Below are 26526 nucleotides of genomic sequence, written 5' to 3' on the forward strand. Positions count from 1 at the left end.
ATGATTCATTGTTTGTTGGTTCATTCGGTTTGAGAAGGCATAGAATGGCCCCTGAGTGGGCTAGAGTTGTGGCAAACTCTTCAGTTAACTTTCCTCTACCTGCACCCCAAGCTTGGTATGAATTGGATTTCAGGGGCTAAGCTACAGCCCCCAAAGCAGCTGCCCCCAGTACATTGCTTTCCTCAGAGTATGTCAATCTGGAGAAAGAAAGGGAAACTGCCTTGCAGCTTCTGATCTGTTTCACCACCAGGAAGCTTGGAAACTGACTAAAAGCATCTGTTCTGCTCTCCCCAGCCCTCTGTGCTTCTGTTTGGTGTAGTGGTTAAGTGTGTGAACTCTTATCTGGGAGAACCGGATTTGATTCCCCACTCCTCCACTTGCAGCTGCTGGAATAGCCTTGGGTCAGCCATCGCTCTGGCAAAAGTTGTCCTTGAAAGGGCAACTTCTGGGAGAGCCCTCTCAGCCCCACCCACCTCACAGGGTGTCTGTTGTGGGAAGAGAAGATATAGGAGATTGTAAGCCGTTCTGAGTCTCTGATTCAGAGAGAAGGGCGAGGTATAAATCTGCATTCGCCTTCTTCTTCTTCTTTTTCTTCTTCTGTTTCCAATGAAGTTGATTAGAGACTGCAGGGGGCTGGGGAAAGCAGAGCATCTATTCAGTTTCAGCTGCCATTTCTAGTCAGTTTCATGCCAGCCCCAGACTGCTTGGATAAACGAAGCAAACATGAACCAAACCACATGCCAAGAAAAAAAAAAGGCCAATTCATTTTTTGTTTTTGGAGTATGGTGGGATCAGACGAACTAGTTTGGAATGAATCACAAATTGGCCATTTAGCCTGAATCGCAATTTATGGTTTGGTCCATGCCCATCCCTAGTGCTCAGTTTTACTGGGCTGTGTGTGTGTGTGTGTGTGTTGCATTTTGCACCTATTAATTAATCAATTAATCATTCAATCGATTAATCATATGTCTACGCTCTTCAGAGTGCTGAAGGTTAGGGCCTCCCACCTTCAGATTGCCCTGGAGATTAGAACATGAGAATGAGTCATGGTTTGTTAATGATATACTTATAGATATAGCAGGGCTCTCAACAAAGAGACAAAACGATCACTGAGCTCAAAGTTCTTGTAAGCCAGCTTTGGGAGAAGAGTCCCCAAGTCCAGAGAAGTCAGCAAGCATCTAATAATAGGGGAGTGGGCGGGCATTGGATTGTAATATTGTTCTGAAGTGCTTGGGACTTATTTTTTGAGACTATTACTCTCTATCAGTAGAATGGTGAAGTGTTGCCGCAGCATGTAATATTCTTATGTGGATGCATTAAGTGTTCACTATATATGTAGTAATTGCTAATGTTTATTCTACTTTATAAATGTCGTATTGCTTCTAGAGGATTAATCTTTTTTTTTTCCCCTTTCTCACAATTCAAGAACTCGCGGACACTCAATGAAATTGCTGAGCAGTCGGGTTAGAACGGATAAAAGGAAGTAGTTCTTCACCCAAAGGGTGATTAACATGTGGAATTTACTCCCACAGGAGGTGGTGGCAGCTACAAGCATAGCCAGCTTCAAGAGGGGATTGGATAACCATATGGAGCAGAGGTTCATCGGTGGCTATTCGCCAAAGCGTATTGTTGGAACTCTGTCTGAGGCAAGTGATGCTTTGTATTCTTGGTGCTTAGGAGGGGCAACAGTGTGAGGACTTCTAGTGTCCTGGCCCCAATGATGGACCTCCTGATGGCACCTGGGTTTTTTGGCCACTGTGTGACACAGAGTGTTGGACTGCATGGGCCATTGGCCTGATCCAACATGGCTTCTCTTATGTTCTTAATCTTTTTTGTCACAATCTAGTTTTCTAGCTGGGTATATCTGGAAGCATTCAGGAGAATTCAAGCCACTCTCTGAAGCCACAGCCAGCTTAAATTTATGCACCTCCACCAGGTTTTTCCATTGAACATCAGTGCTACTGATCTGTTCTTTAAAACCAACCTGTAAACAAACACCTCTTATTTGTTATTTGCATACTACGCCTGCCTCAGTGATCTCTACGTTGGACTCGCTCACCTCAAGACTTACCTCATGGCAGCAAACCCAAAACCAAAGGTCTTGTCACTAAAGGAAAGGAATAAACCTGGTTCCCTCAAATCTTAAGAGGCTGAGCTGGTCTACTCAATTTGTAGAAAAGGCCTTTCTTAGAAATCCCCCATTTTTATAACTCTAAACTGATTACATCCCACAAATACTCTCCCTGAATTCCAGTTTGGTGTCATGGTTAAGTGTGCGGACTCTTATCTGGGAGAACTGGGTTTGATTCCCCACTCCTCCACTTGCAGCTGCTGGAATGGCCTTGGGTCAGCCATAGCTCTTGAAGAGTTGTCCTTGAAAGGTGTAGTTTGGTGTAGTGCCAGTTTGGTGTAGTGGTTAAATGTGTGGACTCTTATCTGGGAGAACCGGGTTCGATTTCCCCCTCCTGCGCTTGCACCTGCTGGAATGGCCTTAGGTCAACCATAGCTTTCGTGGGAGTTGTCCTTGAAAGAGCAGCTGCTGTAAGAGCTCTCTCAGCCCCATCTACTTCACAGGGTGTCTGTTGTGGGGGGGAGGGAAGGTAAAGGAGATTGCGACCGCTCTGAGACCTGAGATTTAGAGTATAGGGCGGGATATAAATCCAATATCATCATCATCAGCTTCTGTGAGAGCTCTCTCAGCCCCATCTATCTCACAGAGCGTCTGTTGTGGGAGAAGAAGATAAAGGAGATTATGATAAAGGAGACTGTGAGAAGGAGAGTCACTCTGAGACTCTGAGATTCATAGTGGAGGGCAGGGTATAAATCCAATATCATCTTCTTCTTCTTCTTCTTCTTCTTCTTCTTCTTCTTCTTCTTCTTCTTCTTCTTCTTCTTCCTTCTCCCCATCGTGCCTGGGGCTTGTTTGAATCCAGGCCTTATTTTGTCCCAGTAGGCCACATGGAACCTGTAACAAACCAAATGAATTAAACGGTTTATTGAAGCACAATAATCTATACTAAGCAGACGGTGAATGAAATGCATCTTGAAGGCTCAGCGTCAATGCATGATACCTGAATTGTGGAGAGAACAGAGGCACAAACAATGAATGAAATGAAGCCATAAATTCTCAGAGCACGTACAATGGGAAAAGACAGAATGTGTTGTAAATTAATGCAAAGCACTGAATAGCAAATAGCTCCCTAATAATGCAATTCAGGTCCATCCATCTCTAGAGTTCTGCCCTCCTTACTTATACACCTTCTTGCCTTCTGACTCCAAACTATGCCCCTTAAGTTACCCTCAGTTTTGAAAGTTGTTTCCATAGCTACCTGTCTGAAGAGAACAGATCCATTCCAGCAGGCAGAAGAGTGAAAGAGCAGGGATCCCCAACCCGCGGGCGATGGACCGGTACCAGTCCATGGCCTGTTAGCAACTGGACTGTGAGTTGTATAATTATTTCATTATATATTGCAAAGCATGGAGGCACACCATCCACCAGGCTGTCTCTTCCTTTGAGAACGCACGCATAGCTGGTCTTGAGGACAAAAGGAGATTGAGGAAGAATCGCACTGCTACAGCACCAACCCCAAATCAGACTTTTCCCTGCAGCCACTGTGGCTGGACCTGCCTGTCCCGCATTGGTCTTGTCAGCCACCAGCGAGCCTGCAGCAAACGTGGACTACTGCACCCTTCTTAAATCTTCGTTCGCGAAGCCAAGCCGAGAAAAAAATATTGCAATGTAATAATAATAATTAATAATGATATGATGAGGAGGAGGAGGACGATGAGGACGACACTGGTCTTATATCCTGCCCTGCACTCCAAATCTCAGAGTGGCTCACAATCTCCTTTGTCTTCCTCCCCCCCCAAGAGACACCCCATGAGGGGAGTGGAACTGAGAGAGCTCTCCCCAGAAGCTGCCCTTTCAAGGACAACTCCTACAGAAGCTCTGGCTGACCCAAAGCCATTCCAGTAGGTGCAAGTGGAGGAGTGGGGAATTAAACCTGGTTCTCCCAGATAAGAGTCCACACACTTAACCACCACACCAAAATAAAGTGCCCATTTGTATCATCCTGAAACCATCCCCCAGGTCTGTGGAAAAATTGTCTTCCACAAAACCGGTCCCTGGTGCCAATAAGGTTGAGGACCGCTGCCCTAGAGAACCAGTTTGGTGTAGTGGTTAAGTGTTCGGGCTCTTATCTGGGAGAACCGAGTTTGATTTCGCACTCCTCCACTTGCAGCTGCTGGAATGGCCTTGGGTCAACCATAGCATTCACAGGAGTTGTCCTTGAAAGGACAGCTTCTGGGAGAGCTCTCTCAGTCCTTCCTACCTCACAGGGTGTCTGTTGTGGAGGAGGAAGGTAAAGGAGATTGTAAGCCACTCTGAGACTTTGAGATTCAGCGCATAGGGTGGGATATAAATCCATCTTCTTCTTCTTCCTCTCCTCCTTCTCCTTTTCTTTCTCCTTCGCAGAGTAGCATGAGCTAGCTCACAGTTTTTTTAGCCTCCGGCTCACACGGTTTTGTCTTTGCTCAGGAAAAATGGCCCAGGAGCAAGCTAATTTATGCAGTAGCTCGCAACTTAAACACCCGTAGCTCACAAAGCAGAATTTTTGCTTGCAAGACTCCACAGTTTAGAGGGAGGATTGGTTGTAATCTCAGGAGATCCCCAGGCACCATCTGGAGATTGAGAACCCTATTACCCCGGAATGAGTTCCAAGTGCTGGCATTGCAAACAATTTAAGGGTTGGTTTGCACATATGTGGTGGGAGTGTGAAGAGGTTAAACCCTTCTGGGGGGAAATTATTGAATTTATTAGAAAAGTCTCCAATGTACCATTAACCATTGGCTTTAATATGATGTTGTTAGGCACAACAGGAAGTCCGGCACTAAGTAGACCCACTCAAAACCTTGTCAAGGCAACGATACTAGCGGGGAAGGCGGTCATCGCTTTGGGGTGGAAAGATAAAAGTAAATGGTCAATAGAAATCCGGCACAGCTATTTGTTTGATTACATACAGTCTGACATCGTGGCCACAATCAACAAGGATTCCACGTGGGAAGATAAAGCCAAGGAAATCGAAACCAGATGGAACTCTCATTTAGAATGGATCTCAGGAGAAACAAGGAAGGACATTCAGTGGAAGATCAAGACTTTGTGCCCTTGGCTGAGGGGGAAAGACTAAGAGAAGATGGGGAGGGTTGGGGGGGGGAAGGGTTATTTGTAATTCCAACATTCATGCGTTGTAATGGTCAATTTTACAAGAGTCAATAAAACATAAAAATATTTATTAAAAAAAAAAGAGAACCCTTTTACCCACTATTACCCACTACTCTCATGGTGTCTTTTGTCCTTGACGAGATGATGTATCCCACTCCCAATGGATGGAAGTAGAGTAATGGAGACAATATATTTTTTTTGCCATGCTTTTTATTTACCATTTAACCCACTTCTTTCCCAGAGGACAGCGTGACCAGTGATCTCACGACATCTCCCCATGTTCCATAAAGAGGCATTCTTAGCCGAGTAAGACCTGGCTTTCCTGCCATGGCCATCCATGTTAGCGGCTGAAGCCAAGTACTCAGCTGTTTTCAGGACATTTAGAAAGTCTACATGAAGTCAAATATTTTTGCCACCGAAAAGGCTTGGTTCCATCTGTCATGACCAGGGGTGGAATTCTAGCAGGAGCTCTTTTGCATGTTAGGCCACACACCCCTGGTGTAGCCAGTTCTCCAAGAATTTACAAAGCTGTTTTTGTAAGCTCCTGGAGGATTGGCTACACTAGGGGGTGTGGCCTAATATGAAAAGGAGCTCCTGCTAGAATTCCACCCCTGGTCTTGACCACATCTGAAGTACATCACCCCAGAATTCTGCAGAATCTGGAAGGCTGCAAAGAGCTGATAAAGACGTTGTACTGTTATTTCCATGTACTCAGCGACTCCTTATGGGCCAGCTCTGGCAGTAACAAATCCCTCAGTTGCAGACTTGCTTCTGTGCCAGAAATAATTGCTAAAAATTGATTTCACCATCCACTTTACCTATCATGTACTGCGCCACATTAGTACTGAAAGTGGAGCTCTTCGATGTTTGTGGAGTGAATTTAAGCATTAGGACTGCTCATTACTTAAAGCGTATCACCTGAGTAAATATTATTGAAGAGTTTCATATATTTGCTAGATTAAAAAAAAAGTATTTTTTTTTTAAAGTTGCCAATCATGAATGTCAATCATTGTTTCAAAGAGTAGGTGACTAACACAGGTTTGCTTGTCAGACTCCGGGAAAATATTGGTGGAACATGATTTTGCATCCCAAGCTGTTTCATGTCCACGAGAAGACAATGCAAATGTCAGAGGGAGGATAATGACAACCATCAAGTCAAGTGCTGAACGTTTCCTTTCGGAATCACTCAAGATACGCACCAGCTTTGACCATGCTGTCGGCCTGTATACAGAATGAAATTCAGGTCAGTGGCAAAAGATGAAAAATTGGAAATGGTTATGAATGGCAGGGCTTTTTTTTTTTTTTTTTGCAGGAACTCCTTTGCATATTAGGCCACATGCCCCTGATGTAGCCAGTCCTCCAACAGCTTACAGTAGGCCCTGTACTAAGAGCCGTGTAAGCTCTTGGAGCAGACCTGTTGGGTGCCGCATCTCTGGTGCCGCTGACCTTCCTTCCCCCTGCCACTACTGTGCGGGTGAAAGTTGAGAGTCTGGGGAGGGGCAGAGGCTGCTCCTGGGTACCCCTCCCATCCCCTCCCTCCTCTAGGGTTGCCAATCCCCAGGTGAGGGTAGGGAATGTACCAGTTTGGAGGCCCTCCCCCCGCTTCAGGGTCAACAGAAAGCCAGGGTGGGAATGTCTGTTGGGCACTCTGTTATTCCCTATGGAGATCCATTCACATAGGGTACAATGGAGAATAGATCCAAGGGTATCTGGGGCTCTGGGGGGGGCTGTTCTTTGAGGCAGAAGCCCCAGATATTCAGTGTAGCATATAGTGCCTCTCCTCAAAACACACTCCAAGTTTCAAAAAGATTGGATCAGCGGGTTCAATTCTATGAGCCCCCAAAGAAGGTGCCCCAATCCTTCATTCTTTCCGAAGGAGGGAAGGCATTTAAAAGGTGTGTGGTCTCTTTAAATGTTATGGCCAGAACTCCCTTTGGAGTTCACTTATGCTTGTCACAACCTTGCTCCTGGCTGCACCCCCAAAGTCCCCAGATATTCCTTGACTTCATAGAATCATAGAGCTAGAAGGGCTCTCTAGGGTCATCTAGACCAACCTCCTGCACAAGGCAGGAAACTCACAAACACCTCCCCCTAAATTCACAGGATCTTCATTGCTGTCAAATGGCCATCTAGCCTCTGCTTAAAAACCTCCAAGGAAGGAGAGCCCACCACCTCCTGAGGAAGCCTGTTCCACTGAGGAATCGCTCTAACGGTCAGGAAGTTCTTCTTAATGTTGTGCCGGAAACTCTTTGAATTTAATTTCAACCCACTGGTTCTGGTCCTACCTTCCGTGGCCACAGAAAACAATTCCACACCATCCTCTATATGACAGCCCTTCAAGTACTTGAAGATGGTGATCATATCACCTCTCAGCCGCCTCCTCTCCAGCCTAAACATCCCCAGCTCCTTCAACCTTTCCTCATAGGACTTGGTCTCCAGTCCCCTCACCATCTTCATCGCCCTCCTCTGGACCCGTTCCAGCTTGTCTATATCCTTCTTAAAATGTGGTGCCCAAAACTGAACACAATACTCCAGGTGAGGTCTTACCAGAGCAGAGTAAAGCGATACCATCACATCACGTGATCTGGACACTATACTTCTGTTGATACAGCCCAAAATTGCATTTGCCTTTTTAGCCACCACCTCACAATGTTGATTTATGTTCAGTGTATGATCCACTAAAACACCTAGATCCTTTTCACACATACTACTGGTAAGACAAGTCTCCCCCATTCTATAACAATGCATTGGATTTTTCCTACCTAAATGCAGAACTTTACATTTATCCCTGTTAAAATTTCATTTTATTGGTTTTAGCCCAGTTTTCCAGCCTGTCAAGATCATCCTGTATCCTGTTTTTGTCATCTTCTGTGTTTGCAACCCCTCCCAATTTAATATCATCTGCAAATTTAATAAGCATTCCCTCTATTCCTTCATCCAAATCATTGATAAAGATGTTGAACAAAACAGGTCCCAGGACAGATCCTTGAGGCACTCCACTTGTCACTCCTCTCCAAGAGGATGATGAACCATTCACAAGCACTCTTTGGTGCGATCTGTCAACCAGTTACAGATCCACCTAACGGCAACAGGATTCAAACCACATTTTACCAACTTGTCAACAAGGATAGTATGTAGAACCTTATCAAAAGCCATACTGAAATCAAGATAAAGGATGTCTACAGCATTCCCCTGATCCAGCAAGGTAGTCGCTTTCTCAAAAAAAGAGATCAGGTTAGTTTGACATGACTTGTTCTTGAGAAAACCATGTTGGCTCTTAGTAATCACATTCATTCTTTCTAAATGTTCCAGGACCGCCTGTTTGATGATTTGTTCTAATTTTTTTCCACGTCAAGCTGACGAGTCGGCAGTTACCCGGATCCTCTTTTTTCCCCTTCTTGAAGACAGACAACGTTCGCCCGCCTCCAATCTTCTGGCACCTCTCCTGTTCTCCAAGATTTCTCAAAAATAATAGCCAAAGTCTCAAAAATTACATCCGCAAGCTCCTTTAGAACCCTTGGATGCAATTCATCTGGCCCTGAGGACTCAGTTTCATTTAAAGAAACTAGGTGTTTATGTACTACACCTACTCTGATCCTAGGTTGGAACTTCATACCCTCCTTATATGTTCTGTTTTTGCCATGTTGAGCACCGTTCCCCTCAGAAGAGAAGACTAAGGAAAAGTAGGAATTGGGCAGTTCCGCCCTCTCTTCATTACCTGTTACAATTTCACTTTCTTGCCCTCGCAATGGGCCTACCATGTCCTTGCTCTTTTTCTTACTCTGAACATAAGAAAAGAACCCTGATGCTGTTGTTTGTAGCATCTTTGGCCAGCCTAAGCTCATACTGAGCTTTAGCTTTCCTAACTTTTTCTCTACAAGCATTGGTGATTTGTTTATATTCATCCTTTGTCATAAGGCCCTCCTTCCAATTCCTAAAGGAGTCTTTTTTTATTTCTCAAACCTTTAGAGACCTGTTTATGGAGCCACTTCGGCTTCTTTAGGCCTTTTCCATTTTTTCTTCTAATAGGAGTTGTCTGTGATTGCGCTTTCAGTATTTCGCTTTTAAGAAACTCCCACCCCTCCTGAACCCCCTTCCTCCTAAGTATTTCTGACCATGGGATTTTACTCAGCATAGTTCTAAGTTTATCAAAGTTTGCCCTTCTGAAGTCCATCCTCTAAGTCTGACTACATATAGCTTTCCCTTTCCCTAAGACTGTGAATTCCAAAATCATATGGTCACTACTGCCCAGGGTGCCCACTATTTCCACTTCTTCAATCAATTTTTCCTTATTGGTGAGAGTCAGATCCAAGATAGCAGATCTCCTTGTTTCCTTTTTCACTTTCTGGAAAAGGAAGTTGTCAGCAAGACAAGTCAAGAATCTATTTGACTTTTCATTTTTAGCAGAGTTGGACTTCCAACAGATGTTCGGGTAATTGAAATCTCCCATGATCACTGTATCTCTTCTCTTGGAGAACTTTGCAATCTGCTGTAGAAGTATCTCATCCAAGTCCTCTGCGTGACTTGGTGGTCTATAGCAGACCCCCACAATAATATCACTGTTGTCTCTTACTCCTTTTATTTTTACCCAGAGACTCTCAACTGAGCTGCCATGCTCCCATTCACATATTTCCTCACAAGTATATACCTCCTTCAGATATACTGCTACGCCACTGCCCTTTCTCATTTGCCTGTCCCTTTTAAATAAGTTGTACCCCTGAATCTTAATATTCCAGTTGTGTGTCATCCCACCACATTTCAGTAAGGCCTATTATGTAATAGTCTCCTTCCTTTATTAGTACTTCCAGTTCCTCCTGTTTGTTTCCCATACTCTGTGCATTAGTGTAGAAACATTGGAATCCACTTTTTATGCATCCCGAGGGTTTGGTTTCCGTACAAGCCTGCAAGTTAACATCACCAAGCTTATGCGCCACTCTCTGCAAATCTTTAATGTTCTTAGCCCCAGTTTCTGGCAACATACGAGGCATTGAATTATTGTCTCGCTCCCCCATACAATTTAGTTTATAGCCCTCCCTCTTAGGTTAGCAAGGCTGTTACCAAACACACCTTTCCCTACCACCGTAAGGTGCAAATCATCTCCCAATAAAAGACCACAATCTCGAAAGCGTAAGCCATGGTACAGAAATCCGAATCTTTTCTGACGACACCATCGACGTAGCCAGTCGTTTATTTGAAGTATTCTTCTTTCTCGTCCTAAGCCACGGCCTTCAACAGGAAGCACTAATGAGAGCACAACCTGTACGCCCAGCTCCTTCACCTTCTGAACAGAGCCACATAGTCTTTTCTAATACGTTCAGGGCTATGACAGGCAGTATCATTCGTTCCCACATGGATCAAGAAGAAAGGAAAGTAATTTGTGGGCTTGATAAGTCTTCCAATCCTTTCTGTCACGATGCGTGCACCCGGCAGACAGCAGACCTCTCGGGATGACAAGTCTGGTCGACACACTTTGGGCTCTAGGGCTTTTTTTGAGCAGGAACACACAGGAATGCAGTTCCGGCTGGCTTGGCATCAAGGGATGTGGCCTAGTATGCAAATGAGTTCATGTTGGGCTTTTTCGACAAAAATGTCCTGTGTGAAACAATGGTGCCATCATGGGGTGTCACTTAATATGCAAATGAGTTCCTGCTGGGCTTTTTCTACCAAAAAAAGCCCTGGTCATCTCTAATAATAATAATTAAGTAGGGATGAGGGGATTGGGGGGACTTACGAGGAGAAAGAGAAAGGCCTAGGCCTTGTCGCTGGTATCACACAGGAAGTGATGTCATCATGATAGCAACATCCAGATGATGCTCGATATTCGGTTAAAAACTCGATGGTAAAATTGACTTCTGCCATAGAGTTTTTGCCCAAATACCAGAGCATCACTCCCAAGTTGCTGGCATGATGATGTCACTTCCTGTGTAGTGCCAGCAACAAGACTTAGGGCTTTCTCTTATAAGTCTCCCTCATTCCTTGCTGTCTGATCAGTGGCTGGGGGTAGGATCTGGAAGCAAAGGATCCCCGCCTCCACCTGGGGTCCAGCATCCCTCTAATAAAGTGCCGATGAAAGCAGAAGTCCAGGAACAGAGCAACACTGTCTGTGGAATTGGTCATGATGTATGAAAGACACCATTATTTTACCTCTCCTGAATCTAGGGAAGTCAGCCTACAGGTGGGGACTGGGTAGGGTTGCCAAGTTCCCTCCGCTCTCTGGTGGGAGACTTTCACATGCGCGCAAAGCGCTTGTGACACAATGACGGCACCCGGAAGTGACGTCATTATGCCAGCGCTCATGGCTGTTCTAGACGTTTCCGGGGAAACGCTATGATTTTCCTGGACACTCTAGTCATTTGGGAGGTAAAAACTCTATGGTACCTATTGTACCATAGTTTTCCCAGAAATGCCTAGAGTGGCCGCTGCGCCCCAACATGATGACCTCACTTCTGGGTGACCTCATCACACCAACAATGCCAAGAAAGGTTCCCCCTGCTGGCCCATTGTGGGCCGGTGGGTTGGGAGTCTCCGGGGCAGGGGAACCCCCGCCTGGACCTGGGGCTTGGCAACCCTAGACCTGGGGATTCCCCAGAATGACAGCTCATCTTCAGACTACAGAGATCAATTCCCCTGGAGAAAATGGGTGCTTGGAAGGGTGGACTCTATGGCATTTTACTCCACTCTCCAGACTCCATCACCAAATCTCCAGGAGTTTCCCGACCTGGAGCTGGTAACCGTAAACCCCACCCTCCAACCATTGCCAGGGAGGGGGCACCTGGCAACTCTACTTGAAACTATTTCAGACCATGAAATAAACTTTTTTCTCCTTTCTTTTTTTTCTCCTTTTACTTTTTTTAAACATGCAGACTGTTGAGAAGTTCTGGAGAAGTCCAAGTTTCCGTACTGTTTTGAGTCATTTTGGTTGGCCTTACTAAAGAAGAAGAAGAAGACTGCAGCTTTATACCCCGCCCTTCTCTCTGAATCAGAGACTCAGAGCAGCTTACAATCTCCTGTATCTTCTCCCCCCACAACAGACACCCTGTGAAATGGGTGGGGCTGAGAGAGCTCTCCCACCAGCTGCCCTTTCAAGGACAATTCCAGCAGCTGTAGGTGGGGAATCAAACCCAGTTCTCTCAGATAAGAGTCCGCACACTTAACCACTACACCAAACCGGCATTTCACAGACTTTCCACTTGAACTTTTCTTTGAACCAACGTGGAACGTCCATCTCTCGGATGCTTTATTAAAAACCCCACCTCCAAAAAAGATCACACAGCAATCTAGTGAAAACGAGATGCGCTCTGTCAACTGAACATCTATAGGATTCTTTTTGAATGTACAGCGCAATCCTTAACAGACTTGTGCCCTTCAAGTTCCATCTCAGATGACAGACATAAAGGTTATAAATCCGTTTGGGTCGTCTTCTGAAAATGGAAATGCCTTCCCATCCTTTTTTCCCCTAAGATTAGAGATTGGTATTCAAAGTTTTCCTCTTCGTTCTAATTAATATTAAAAATATGTTGTATACTGTGGGCTGGCAGGCATCCTGGTACTCATCAAAACAGAATTTAACAGATCTAGTCACAGAGGAGCCAAGTGAGACGTCGAAGACTGCCATGCCTAAATGCAAATATTAAATAAAAATACACTACCTTCTCTCACATCCGGGCCCACAAGACCTTCTATCTCTTATATTTAATTTAAGAGCACTGGATTATACATTCATAAGGTTTACATCACTTTCAGATTCTATTATGCCTCCCTTCCTCTTAGCAACTGTGGACCCATTAAAGTGGGGGAATGATTTAGCGGAACCTCGCTGAGCAAACATCAGAGACATAAACCACCTAACAAGCCAAATGCTTCCTTGCAGCCGAGCAGTTGAACTCCTAAAGAGAATTCCACTCTCCGAAGCACGCCGGCTTCAATGGGTTTAGAAGTTGGAGAACTCTGTTTGGGAGCACGCTGCCATTCAAGCAGGCCTCCTGCCCACACAGTTGCCTGCTCCCATGTACTACACATTTAAACTTTCTGTGATATGCAGATTTTCCTTCTGCTCAGGAAGGAATTGGCTCTCTTTTGGAAGGCTGTTATTTCCCACAAACTGAGAAGTCAGTTCTTATTTGACAAAGTGGAATTTTCGGTTTCTCTTGAGCTGCGGCACCTTTCATTTTCAAAAATCAAGCACTTTTGAGAAGTTTCTGGTAATTTCACAGCGCCAAAGGGGCCGCTTCTCAGCTTCCAGGAGGAAGACCAGCTCCCTCGTGTCCCGCTGTACTTTTGGAAGCCCCTTCCGTGATCTAGGCCAGATTTTTCAGAATCGCTTTGATACACAATGTGCTAATGCACTCCAAGACTTGAACTCAACTGGAAATGCTAAATTTTGAGCCACACATTAGAGAACAAGGAGAAGAGAGTGCATGAGCTCAGGACACCTCTAGAACAGGGGTGGGCAAACTATGCCTTGGGAGTCACATGTGGCTCTTACACACACATCGTATGCCTCTCAAAGCCCCCACCACTCTATCAGCTGGCTTGGAGAAGGCATTTCTCTTTTTAAATAACTTTCCAAGCCAAGTCAACTGGTAGTTTGGAGAATGCATTTAAAGTTAAAGTTGCTTCCTTTCCACCTCTTCCTCCCTCACCCATCTATTTTCCTTCCTTCCTTCCTTCCTTCCTTCCTTCCTTCCTTCCTTCCTTCCTTCCTTCCTTCCTTCCTTCCTTCCTTCCTTCCTTCCTTCCTTCCTTCCTTCCTTCCCTCCTTCCTTCCTTCCAACTTGTGGCTCTCAGACATCTGACACCCATGTTTTGTGGCTCTCAAACATTTGATGTTTATTCTATGGGGCTGTTATGTTAACCAAGTTTGGCCAGCCCTTCTCTATAAGGAGTCTATTGACTCGCCGTGACTTCTCAGTCATCCTGGTGGTATTTTGGGGAGCAAACTAGATTTGCAATGAGAGTTCCAAATCTGGACTTTGCAGTGGTTTTAACAAACTTCTGTCTACCCTAGTGGCTCCCTAGGGTTAAGAACACAAGAGAAGCCATGTTGAATCAGGCCAGTGGCCCATCCAGTCCAACACTCTGTGTCACACAGTGGCCAAAAAAACCCAGGTGTCATCAGGAGGTCCATCAGTGGGGCCAGGACACTGTGCCCCCCCCAAGCACCAATAACACAAAGCATCACTGCCCCAGACAGAGAGTTCCAACAATTCATTCATTCATTCATTCATTCATTCATTTAATTATTTATTTATATTTTGACTTATATCCCGCCCTTCCCACCGAAGTGGCTCAGGGCAGCTTACAACATAGTAAACTTACATAAATTTAGCTTAAAAACATTTACATAATAAGGATTAATACAATAAATTAATAAGACATAAAAACATAAAAACCAGCGGTCTATTAAATGCCTTCTAGTTCCATCCAAAAAATTTCTCAGTATTAGTTAGTTGTTGTAGGCCTGCCGGAAGAGGGCTGTCTTACAGGCCTCACCTCTTCTGGCAGCTGGTTCCACCAGTAAGGCGCCGTTACCGAGAAGGCCCGATCCCTGGTGGATTTCAGGCGGGCCTCCTTTGGCCCGGGGATTACTAACAGGTTTTGTGAACCCGATCATAGTACTCTCTGGGGAACGTGTGGGGAGAGACGGTCCCTAAGGTAGGCAGGTCCTAGGCCATATAGGGCTTTAAAGGTAATGACCAACACCTTGTACCGGACTCGGAATGTTACTGGCAGCCAGTGCAGATCCCGAAGCTGTGTAGGGTTGCCAAGTCCAATTTAAGAAATATCTGGGGACTTTGGGGGTGGAGCCAGGAGACTTTGGGGGTGGAGCCAGGAGACATTAGGGGTGGAGCCAAGATCAAGGCTGTGACAAGCATAATTGAACTCCAAAGGGAGTTCTGGCCATCACATTTAAAGGGACGGCACACCTTTTCAATTCCTTCCTTCCATAGGAAATAATGAAGGATAAGGCCACCTTCTTTTGGGGCTCATAGAATTGGACCCCCTAGTCCAATCATTTTAAAACTTGGGGGATACTTTGAGGAGAGGCACTAGATGCTGTACTGAAAATTTGGTGCCTCTACCTCAAAAAACAGCCCCCCCCAGAGCCCCAGATACCCGTGGATCAATTCTCCATTAATTTATATAGGAATAAATCTCCCTAGGGAATAACAGAGTTTCCAGCAGACATTTCCCTCCCCTCCCCCCGCTTTCTGACGACCCTGAAGCGGGGGGAGGGCCTCCAAACCGGGGGATCCCCTGCCCCCACCTGGGGATTGGCAACCCTAAAGCTGTGGCTAATAGCCACTAATGGATCTCTGCTCCATATGCTTATCCAATCCCATCTTGAAGCTGTCTTCCTGGTAAACCAGCAGCTGGGAGGGGAAGGTGAGTCCAAGTGCAGCTGTGGCAGCCTCTTTGCCTTCCCCTCGCCCTCCTTCTCCATGACTTCCTAAAGGAGCAACACGGTGGTTGGGGAGGGGGCACCGGGAACTGCTGAGGCTTTTGTCTTTTGCGGGGGAACTTGGCACCTCTGGCCTCCACGGAAATGAAAGTGACTGGGGGTGGAGCCCCCTCCACATGCTGGCTGAGCAGAGCCCCACAGTTTCTCTGTGCCCTGGAAGCATTCTGATCAAAGCCCAGGCTTCACTGTTTTTGCTAAGCTTCAGCTGGACCCAGACACACGCCTGGTTCAAAAGCTGGACACCTCGAGTGATAACAGACGGGCAGTTGCGGGGGGGGGGGGGTGGTGGAAGGAGTCCCGAATTGGGCTGGCTCAAAAAGAGCGGTCCAGAAGCCTCCACATGCTCCCCAGTGAAGCGCCTGCATCCTATCTTCCAGGTGGCCAGGCACCTCCAAACCTGAAGGTGCCTCAGAAACTGGACGGCTCTTTCTTCCCCCAAGACGTTAAGCGCTCAAGTGCTCCCAACAGTTTTTAAGGGGGGGGGGAGTTGGAAGCGGCTTGAGGTGGCTTGGCACTTTCACACAGTCAAGTCGCTTCGCATCTGCCCTGCCACTTTCAGACACCAACAGGGTGACTGGCTGTTGGCTCAGAAATTTGCTACCACTTTGGAAGTGGTAGCTTCTTGAGCCAGCCTGTGGAGGACGGGGTGAGTACGGGATGGGGACAGGTGGCAGATGTAGGGTGACCATAATGTCTGAAGGCCAGCCAGGGACACCTTGGGGGGGGGGTGGAAGGTAGGGGTGCGCGCGAAGCGCGTGTGCCGCCGGAAACAAGAAGTGACGTCACTTCCGGTGACGTCACTTCCGGTGACGTCATGCCACCGCCGGAAATAGGAAGTGACGCCACTTCCTGTGACATCATTTCCCCCACGTCACCTGCCGGAAATGGGAAGTGACATCACTCCCTGTGACATCACTTCCCCCAAATGACATCATTTCCCCCAAATGCCACTGCCGGAAACAGGAAGTGACTTCACAGCACTTCCTGTGACGTCCCCAAAAATCCCCCAAATATCACCGCCGGAAACAATTTTGTTCTCAAATCCTGTATATACTTCATCAGTATATGGGATAAGGCACTTTCTCAACTGTGCTGCATAATGCAGCCTATTTATTTTGTCCTGTTTGCTCTGTTGGCTCTATCTGCGCCACCTTCATCACTTTTGGGGTGTGGATCCCCCAGTGGGGTGGTCTCCCGACTCCCTCCGCCGGCTGTTTCTGATAGCCCTGCGCCCCCTCTTTCATTTGATATGTGTCCCGTGCGGGTGCCCGCCGGGAGATGCCGCAAAATGAGCCCCCTTGAGGCTTATGGCGGCAGGGCTCGGGGGAAGCGAGCTAGACTGCTGTTCTTTTGAGGGGTTATAGAGTGTTTCGAGCCCGTCCCTGTGGCATCGGTCCCATCGTTGTGGGACCCAGGGGGCCTGTGGCATCGGTCCCATTGTTGTGGGACCCAGGGGGCCGGCGCAGCAGCACGCCGAAGCAGCCTGTCACAGGTCGAGATGCAGGACAGGAACCCGGAAGTGACCGGTCTGGCCACCCTACTAGGAGCCAATCCACCAAGAGCTTACAGTAGGCCCTGCACGAAGAGCCCTGTAAGCTCTTGGAGGATTGGCTACATCAGGGGGTGTGGCCTAATATGCAAAGGAGTTCTTGCTAGGAAAAAAGCCCTGGGCCACACACCCCTGATGTAGCCAATCCTCCAAGAGCTTACAGTAGGCCTTGTGCTAAGAGCCCTGTAAGCTCTTGGAAGATTGGCTACTTCAGGGGGTGTGGCCTAATATGCAAAGGAGTTCCTGCTACAAAAAAAGCTTTGAGTGTCTCTCTGTGTGTCCCCAGCATAACTCTTCCAAGCTTTAGAGAAGGGATGATCTCTGCTCCACCTCCTGCCCAAAGCAGCGTCTGTTGTGTTCCAACGGCCGATGGTCCTTATATTGGCAGTACTGACTACATGCCTCACAGGCCCATAGCTACAGGAGATGGCCATGGGGAAGAGGAACCACTAAATGCACCCCCAATTACCCCCCAATTTTAAAAATCTTGGCTATGGGCCTGCTGTGCTACTGGACCCAAATCTGGCTCTTCTTCTGCAGAGTCTTGTTTGGTGGTCTCCCATCCACATATCTACCCTGCTTAGCTTCCAAGAGCTGAGGAGAATGGGCTACACCATAATCGCCCGCACCTCAATATTTATTTATTTATTTAATTCAATTTATATCCCGCCCTCCCCGCTGAGGCAGACTTAGGGCAGCTCGCACGGTCATGCATACGCATGAATATGGACATATAATAAAACATAAATAAATAAATAAATAAATAAATAAATAAATAAATAAATAAATAAATAAATAAATAAATAAATAAATAAATAAATAAATGCAATTTAAAACCTAAAAATTGACATTTCAGGTGCTGTGATCTTACGTGTATTGTCTTGCTATTCCAACGAGGTGTTCTCCGTACAGCAGATCTTAATGGATCAGATGTTCCATATACAGCAGATTGCAAGAGGTTAGGTTTGCCAAGTCCAATTCAAGAAATATCTGGGGACTTTGGGGGTGGAGCCAGGAGACTTTGGGGGTGGAGCCAGGAGACATTGGGGCGGAGCCAAGAGCAAGGGTGTGACAAGCATAATTGAACTTCAAGGGAGTTCTGGCCATCACATTTAAAGGGACTGCACATCTTTTTAAATGCCTTCCTTCCATAGGAAATAATGAAGGTTAGGGGCACCTTCTTTTGGGGCTCATAGAATTGGACCCCCTGGTCCAATCTTTTTGAAACTTGGGGGGTATTTTGGGGAGAGGCACTAGATGCTATACTGAAAATTTGGTGCCTCTATCTCAAAAAACAGCGCCCCCCCAAGCCTCCGATACCCGCAGATCAATTCCCCATCATTCCCTATGGGAATCGTTCATGGAGGTGCATGATGGCTGTGGAGGTGGGGCTTCCCCCGCCGGCCAGCTGGCTGGAGGAGGTGGGGAAGCCTGTAAAACCGGGGGATCCCCCTCTGGGACCTGGGGATTGGGATGCCTACAAGAGGTGGTCCAGATTTTTTTTTTTTTTCCGGAAACTGTAGTAACCAATGATCTAACTTGCAAATGCCTGGTGGAAGAGTATTGTCTTACAGGCCCTGCGGAACTGTACGAGCGCTCGCAGGGCCCTGACCTCCTCAGGGAGCTCATTCCACCAGTGTGGGGCTATACTTTTCGGTTCTTTCAATGTCTTACTGAAACAACCATTTCCGATCCTCCTAATATGTTGAAGAGTTCTCTGTGTACTATAAGTTGAACCTGCTCCCGACATTCTATCGTATTCATTCTCTATGCCCTGGTTCAGCTCAAAGTGTTGAGAGCATTCCCATGCAGCCAGAAAGCCCTCGTGCCATTTATGAGTCTTTCAAGATGGCTCTGTGTTTTGCCCTCTTTTCAGGCTCATGTCTTTTTTCCTCTTCCAAATGAGCAATGCCTTGAGGATGAAGCAATATTGAATAACCACTGTTGCCTCTGAGTTATTGATTCTGTACAAAGTGTTAGAAGAACAGACCGGTGATGTTCCTTGGTCAGTCCTCCAAGACTACAAACGCCTAGCTAGCTAGGACAATAGCAGTCTCCTTCTTGTCTACTCTACTATCACTCACTCTCTCTAATTGGTAGAATGTAATCTCGGGGAACTTCCTTACACTTCGTTCTCCTCCTCTTCCTTTCCCACATGCCTCAGGATGAACAGCATGGTGTCTCTTCTTGGAGTCTGAATGAAGCAGATGGTCTACTGTTCAATCCAAAGCCATCCTAATTAGCTAGAACAGTTAGTCACTCTTTCTCTCCACTACACTTATGTGTTATCTTTCTTTAAATAAATCCACCAATTTTGGTTTCTTAACTTAAGGCAAAGGCTCTCTGTGCAGTTTGTGAGAGAGTGTGGTAACCATTAGACTAGGCCATGCTGCTGCTCTGAAGCTCAGAAAGAGCACTCTGCTAAGTGAAGGTAAGGAGGGTTGCCTGACCAGTCCAGCCGCCCTAAACCAGGCCCAACACAAAGTAACACTCACCATTTCACTATGGAATGTAACTTTTACCTGAGGTTTCTGCTATTGAAATGTATTTAGAACACTGCCGTTATTTGGGAACAAACCCTATTGAGTTTTGTAGCATTTGGTGGTGATGCTAAATCTCATCAACGTGCAGGCAACATATGGCAACCATAAGAACATAAGAGAAGCCATGTTGGATCAGGCCAATGGCCCATTCAGTCCAACACTCTGTGTCACACAGTGGCAAAAAACCCCAGGTGTCATCAGGAGGTTCATCAGTGGGGCCAGGACACTAGAAGCCCTCCCACTGCCCCCCCCCCAAACACCAAGAATACAGAGCATCACTGCCCCAGACAGAGAGTTCCAACAATATACTGTGGCTAATAGCTACTGATGGACCTCTGCTCCATATGCTTATCCAATCCCCTCTTGAAGCTGTCTATGCTTGCAGCTGCCACCACCTCCTGCGGCAGTGAATTCCATGTGTTAATCACCCTCTGGGTGAAGAAGTACTTCCTTTTATCCGTTCTAACCCGACTGCTCAGCAATTTCATTCTGTCCACAAGTTCTTGTATTGTAAGAAAGGGAGAAAAGTCCTTTCTCTACCTTCTCTACCCTCTGCATAATCTTGTAAACCTCTGTCATGTCACCCCTCAGTCGATGTTTCTCCAAGCTAAAGAGCCCCAAGCGTTTTACCCTTTCTTCATAGGGAAAATGTTCCAACCCTTTAATCATTCTATTCGCCCTTTTTGGCACCCTGTTGGAGTTTCAAGGCCAGAGTAGTTAAGAGCTGGTTGGCCACTGCTTCTGTCTTGCATAGCAATCCTGGACTTCCTTGTTGAACTCCCATCCAAACTTTAACCAAGGCTGACCCCAAGGCAGGGTTGCCAAGTCCAATTCCAGAACTATCTGGGGACTTTGTGGGTGGAGCCAGGAGACACTGGGGCGGAGCTAGGAGCAAGGGTGTGACAAGCACAATTGAACTCCAAAGGGAGTTCTGTCCATCAAAATTAAAGGGACCTCACAACCTTTTAAATGCCTTCCTTCCCTCCACCCTCCCCTTCTCCGATTCCACCCCAGAGGTGGAGCGGAGCGGACGATGCCGCCACGCTGCTGCTGCCTCCTCCCCACCCCACCGCTGCCACTCCTCCGAGATGGGCCCAGCCTGAGCCCATCTCGGAGGAGCAGCCACGGTGAAGCGGAGAAAAGGCGGCAGCACAGTGGTGTCGCCCGCCCTGCTCCACCTCCAAGGCGAAACCAGAGAAGGGAAGGGTGGAGGCAGGCCAGGAGCTTGGCGAGCCGCGAGTTCGGGTCCTAGAAGGACCCAGACTCGCGGCCCGCCACGCTCCTGGCCCACCCCCACCCCCGTCTCTGACTCCACCTCAGAGGCGGAGTGGACGATGCCGCCACACCACCACCGCCCCCCTCCCCGCCCCATCCCAGCTGCTCCTCCGAGATGGGCCCAGCCTGAGCCCATCTCGGAGGAGCAGCCACGGTGAAGCGGAGAAGAGGAGGCAGCCGCGCAGCGGCGTCACCCGCTCCGAGATGGGGCGGCTTGCCATGCTCTTTGGCGCTGTTTCCCCCCTCCCCCCACTTCCATTTTTGGAGGTAGTGGGGGAAGAGGCTGGAAATCCTGGGGTCCCCTGCCAGGGCGGGAGGGTTGGGAAGCCTACTGACCCCACTTAACTGTGGATATCTTACAAAACCAGCTGAGCCTCGGCCACCACCAGTAGTTATTTCAATGCAAATTTGGGCTTCCAAACGCATATGATTGCATTTGAGTGATATTTGTATCTCATTTCAAAGCAGTGAACAGGGTTTGGGGGTCTTTTTCGATTAAATATTTACCCAGAATTCAAATGTCTGATTTCCATGCAAAACAGCCTCTTCTCTAGAAATGCATGCCAACGCTCTCTAAACTTCTGAATGACTATGGTATACCTCTAAGAATTTAGCTATTCATAAAACTGACTAATCTCCTTTCTGTGCTAAAATACAAAAGCAACATTAAAAGAACAAGCAAGATTAATGTCAAGGCAAGCGCACAATCCACAAAGCTGAATTGAATTAAATAAGGATTCTGAACTTCAATGAAAATGGAACCGTTGAGTAAAAACAAGCCAATGAGTGATGCAGAGGTTTGAATGTCGGACTGGCAAACTAGAATCTGGAAGAGCTGGGCTGGTTTCACACTGTAAAATTGACATGATTTTATCCCGTTGTGAAAAAATCTGCTTCAGTTTGAACTGTTTCTGGGCTATCAGACGGTCGCTGCTGAAGCAGCAGGATCCCAGCAGCGGCCCATGGTTGCCCATTCACACTGCTGCCTTTGTTCAACCATGGACCACTGCGGAAAGGGTAGTCTTTTTAAAAAGTGTGGTGTAGTGTAGTGTAGTGGCCCCTGTGCGTATGCTCAAATAGAGAAGCACACAAGCACACCTCAGAGAGGCGGGGGGGGGGACACCCGACCTTGCCCAAAATGGCTTGGCGTGATCACACAGCTCTTCCATTTATGAGTCGCCCCAGGGCATTCAGACAGTAGCCGATTATGCGACCTCCATCCGATTTTGATGCGGATAGGAGGCATCTGGAGACGGGGTGAGAACGGGTGCAGCTCGGAGGGCAGATGTGCTTGTGTGATCGTGCACTTTTAATCCAAATGAGGGGTGGAGCTAGGTCAAGCCAAATCTCCTGTGTGAAACCACCCCTGGTTTGAGAGCCGGTTTGGTGTAGTGGTTGAGTGTGTGGACTCTTATCTGGGAGAACCGGGTTTGATTCCCCACTCCTCCACTTACACCTGCTAGCATGGCCTTGGGTCAGTCATAGCTCTAGCAGAGGTTGTCCTTGAAAGGGCAGCTGCTGTGAGAGCCCTCTCCAGCCCCACCCACCTCACAGGGTGTCTGTTGTGGGGGAGGAAGGTAAAGGAGATTGTGAGCCGCTCTGAGACTCTTCGGAGTGGAGGGCGGGATATAAATCCAATATCTTCATCTACCTCACAGGGTGTCTGTTGTGGGGGAGGAAGGTAAAGGAGATTGTGAGCCGCTCTGAGACTCTTCAGAGTGGAGGGCGGGATATAAATCCAATATCTTCATCTACCTCACAGGGTGTCTGTTGTGGGGGAGGAAGGTAAAGGAGATTGTGAGCCGCTCTGAGACTCTTCGGAGTGGAGGGCGGGATATAAATCCAATATCTTCATCTACCTCACAGGGTGTCTGTTGTGGGGGAGGAAGGTAAAGGAGATTGTGAGCCGCTCTGAGACTCTTCAGAGTGGAGGGCGGGATATAAATCCAATATCTATATTCCTCCACTGGCATGGAGCCTGCTGAGCAACTTTGGGCTAATTTCATTTTTTTCAAGCTACCCTGCTTCCCTGAAAAGAAGACCTACCCCCAAAATAAGCCCTAGCAGGATTTCTATGCATGTGTTAAATATAAGCCCTACCCCGATAATAAGTCCTAGTGATGGGTGTCGCAAAAAATTCAGGGTGGAATTCCGGGTCTGGAGAGTTATGACAATGTTCCAGAAGATGACTTAACTGTATTGGAATAAATGTAGATTGTTGTATCAAACTTAATAAAAAATAAGACACCCCCTGAAAATAAGCCCTAGTGTGTCTTCTTGAGAAAAAACAAATATAAGACAGTGTCTTATTTTCGGGGAAACACGGTATCCTGCTTCACAGAGCAATTGTGAGGATAAAGTGGGAAGGATCAAACTGTGTGTGATAACCTGAGCTCCTTGGAGGAAAGGCGGGGTAACAATGTGATGATTGATTCATAGATAGATAGATAGATAGATAGATAGATAGATAGATAGATAGATAGATAGATAGATAGATAGATAGATAGATAGATAGATAGATAGATAGATAGATAGATGGCTTTTTTGTAGAAGGAACTCCTTTGCATATCAGGCCACACACTCCTGATGTAGCCAATCCTCTAAGAGCTTACAATAGGCCCAGTAAAAAGAGTCCTGTAAACTCTTGGAGGATTGGCCACAATCTACAAAAAAAGAAAGAGAGAGAAAGAAAGAAAGAAAGAAAGAAAGAAAGAAAGAAAGAAAGAAAGAAAGAAAGAAAGAAAGAAAGAAAGAAAGAAAGAAAGAAAGAAAGAAAGAAAGAAAGAAAGAAAGAAAGAAAGAAAGAAAGAAAGAAAGAACTGGTGGGTTTTCCTTTGGTGCCACCATGGAGAAGGCTCTGCTCCAAGATTAAATTGCACTAAATAATTTTTTAAAAAATGTTATCTAGAAGCAATGATTCATCAATAGATCTCAAATGTCAGGGAGGTTTATGGAAGAAGTGTGCCATGATCATTTGGTATTCTAAAGGTAATAACCAGAGCTTTTTTTGTAGCAGGAACTCCTTTGCATATTAGACAACACAGCCCTGATGTAGCCAACTGACTATTTAAACGGCTGGGTGTCAGAGTGTTGGGAAAGCGACCTTGGACTGAAATAAGACTGCAACACACTGTCAGTTTCATAATACCATACTGTTTGCATATGGACTCAAAGTGCTCATGAAAAGTCAATGAAGTGCCTGATGAAAAACCAATTTCCAGTTCTTGATTCCTAAACAGAACATAAGCTCAACTGAAAGCTACTTATGATTCCTGAGAATGTATCTCCAAGGTCCTTCCTCAAGAACCCTCCCCCAACGCTAAAATAGGCAGATCTTCCAGCAACAAGAGCTTCCATGTTGTTGCCCCTGCCAAAGCCATAGAATACTCTCCTTCATGATAATGCCTAGATACTAGGATGGAATTGTGCTGGACTTTGGCCTGCATTTGGGCTATATGAGCCAGTTTGGTGTAATGGTGAAGTGTGCAGACTCTTATCTGGGAGACTGGGTTTGATTCCCCACTCCTCCACTTGCAGCTGCTGGAATAGCATTGGGTCAACCATAGCTGTTGTAGGAGTTATCCTTCAAAGGGCAGCTCCTGTTAGAGCTCTCTCAGCCCCACCTACCTCACAGGGTGTCTGTTGTGGTGTGTGTGGGGGGGAGGTAAAGGAGATTGTGACTGCTCTGAGACTCTGAGAGTATAGGGTGGGATAAAAATCCACTACCACCACCACCACCATCATCTTCTTCTCCTTCTTCTGGGCGAGCTGTAATTTTGATTGGCTTGCATTTACATTGACTTTTAACTTTACGAGTTTCATTTTAATATTTGTCTCATAACACATTGATTGTGTTCTTCTTAGAACCCGTGAGACGAACATTTTAATAGAATGGCGGTAGAGGAAAAAAAAATCTTTTAATTAAATTCTAACATTCCACACAAATCTCATTGTCTCATCACTTGTGACTCCGTATGTTATAATCCCGAGTTTCTCTTTCTCATTTTGAATGTTTTCGGCATTAGACAAGATGACAGGTGGTCAAACAGGACTGGTTCTCGGTGGCTTGCCAGCCTCAGTCAGAAATGCCAACTGTTTCCTTGTTTCATTCCCAGAATCAACATCATAACTTGTGTGGTACTTTCTGATACTACACAGAGTAACAGAGAACCCTAGTAAATCTGGGCCTGGTTTCTAGCCCTTCAGATTACAGACAAAGCTTTCTCCATAGCTTTCTGATATTCCTAAACTTCCAGTGTACAGCAGTAAAAATCATGGTATATTCATGAGGAAGGCCGAGCGTAGACAAATAGATGCTTTCGAGCTGTGCTGCTGGAGAAGAATCTTGAGAGTCCCTTGAACTGCAAGAAGATCAAATCAATCAGTCCTAAGGGAAATCAACCCTGGAGGGTCAGATGCTGAAGCTGAAGCTCAAATACTTTGGCCACCAAATGAGAAGGGAGCACTCACTGGAGAAGACCCTGATGCTGGGAAAGACAGAAGGCAAAAGAAGAAGGGGATGGCAAAAGATGAGATGGCTGGACAGCATGACTGATGTAACTAACACAAATTTGAGCAGACTTTGGAGGATGGTGGAAGACAGGAGGGCCTGGCGTGACTTGGTCCATGGAGTAGCAAAGAGTCGGAATAGACTATGCGACTAAGCAACAAAATTCATGCTTGCTACTAGGTGCTGAAATTTTCCTCAATGGTATGTATGAATCTGCCTTATGCTGAATCATATTTTTGGCCCACAAAACTCAGTATTATTTACACAGAATTGCAGTGTTTCTCTGGGGTCTTAGGTGAGGATCTTTCACATCACTTACGGTCAGTTCCTTGAACTGGAGATGCCAGGGCTTGAACCTAGGACCTTCTACATGCCAAGAAGATGCTGTAACCATTGAGCCATAACCCCTACTCATATTCCCAGCACTTCAGCTTTAAAGCCTTTCAGTTGACATCCTCCACATCCTGTGGCAGTGAATTCCATAGCACATCGTTAAATTTTGGAACTCGCTGCCACAGAATATGGGGATGGCTGCCAGCTTGGAAGGCTTTAAAGGGGAATGGACAAATTCATGGAGGATGAGGGTTATCAATGGCTTAGTCATGATGGATATCTAGGGCTTTTCTCCTCCCAGCGCCATTAAGCTAGGGATGTTGAACTCATTTGTTATGAGGGCTGGATCTCACATAAATTAGACTTTGTTGAGCCGGGTCAGGTGTGTCATAAAATATAATTTCTTTAAATTTGTTAATTATATCCTCACTGAGGCTGCATTATTTGAGGTGATAGATTACAGTGTTCTTTATTGTGAACGGAAAATCTGTTAATAAAAATCTGTTTTAAAAAAATAAAATGTAAAGCCAGGTGGCAGAGGTATAAGCTTTATAAAGGGCACCAACACAAAGTTTTTTTAAATTAAAAATCTTAAAAGATTAGCACTCTTGAAATATTTTGTTTATTTAAACT

Source organism: Heteronotia binoei, chromosome 3, assembly GCF_032191835.1.
Source record: "Heteronotia binoei isolate CCM8104 ecotype False Entrance Well chromosome 3, APGP_CSIRO_Hbin_v1, whole genome shotgun sequence".
NCBI classification, from domain to species: Eukaryota; Metazoa; Chordata; class Lepidosauria; order Squamata; family Gekkonidae; genus Heteronotia; species Heteronotia binoei.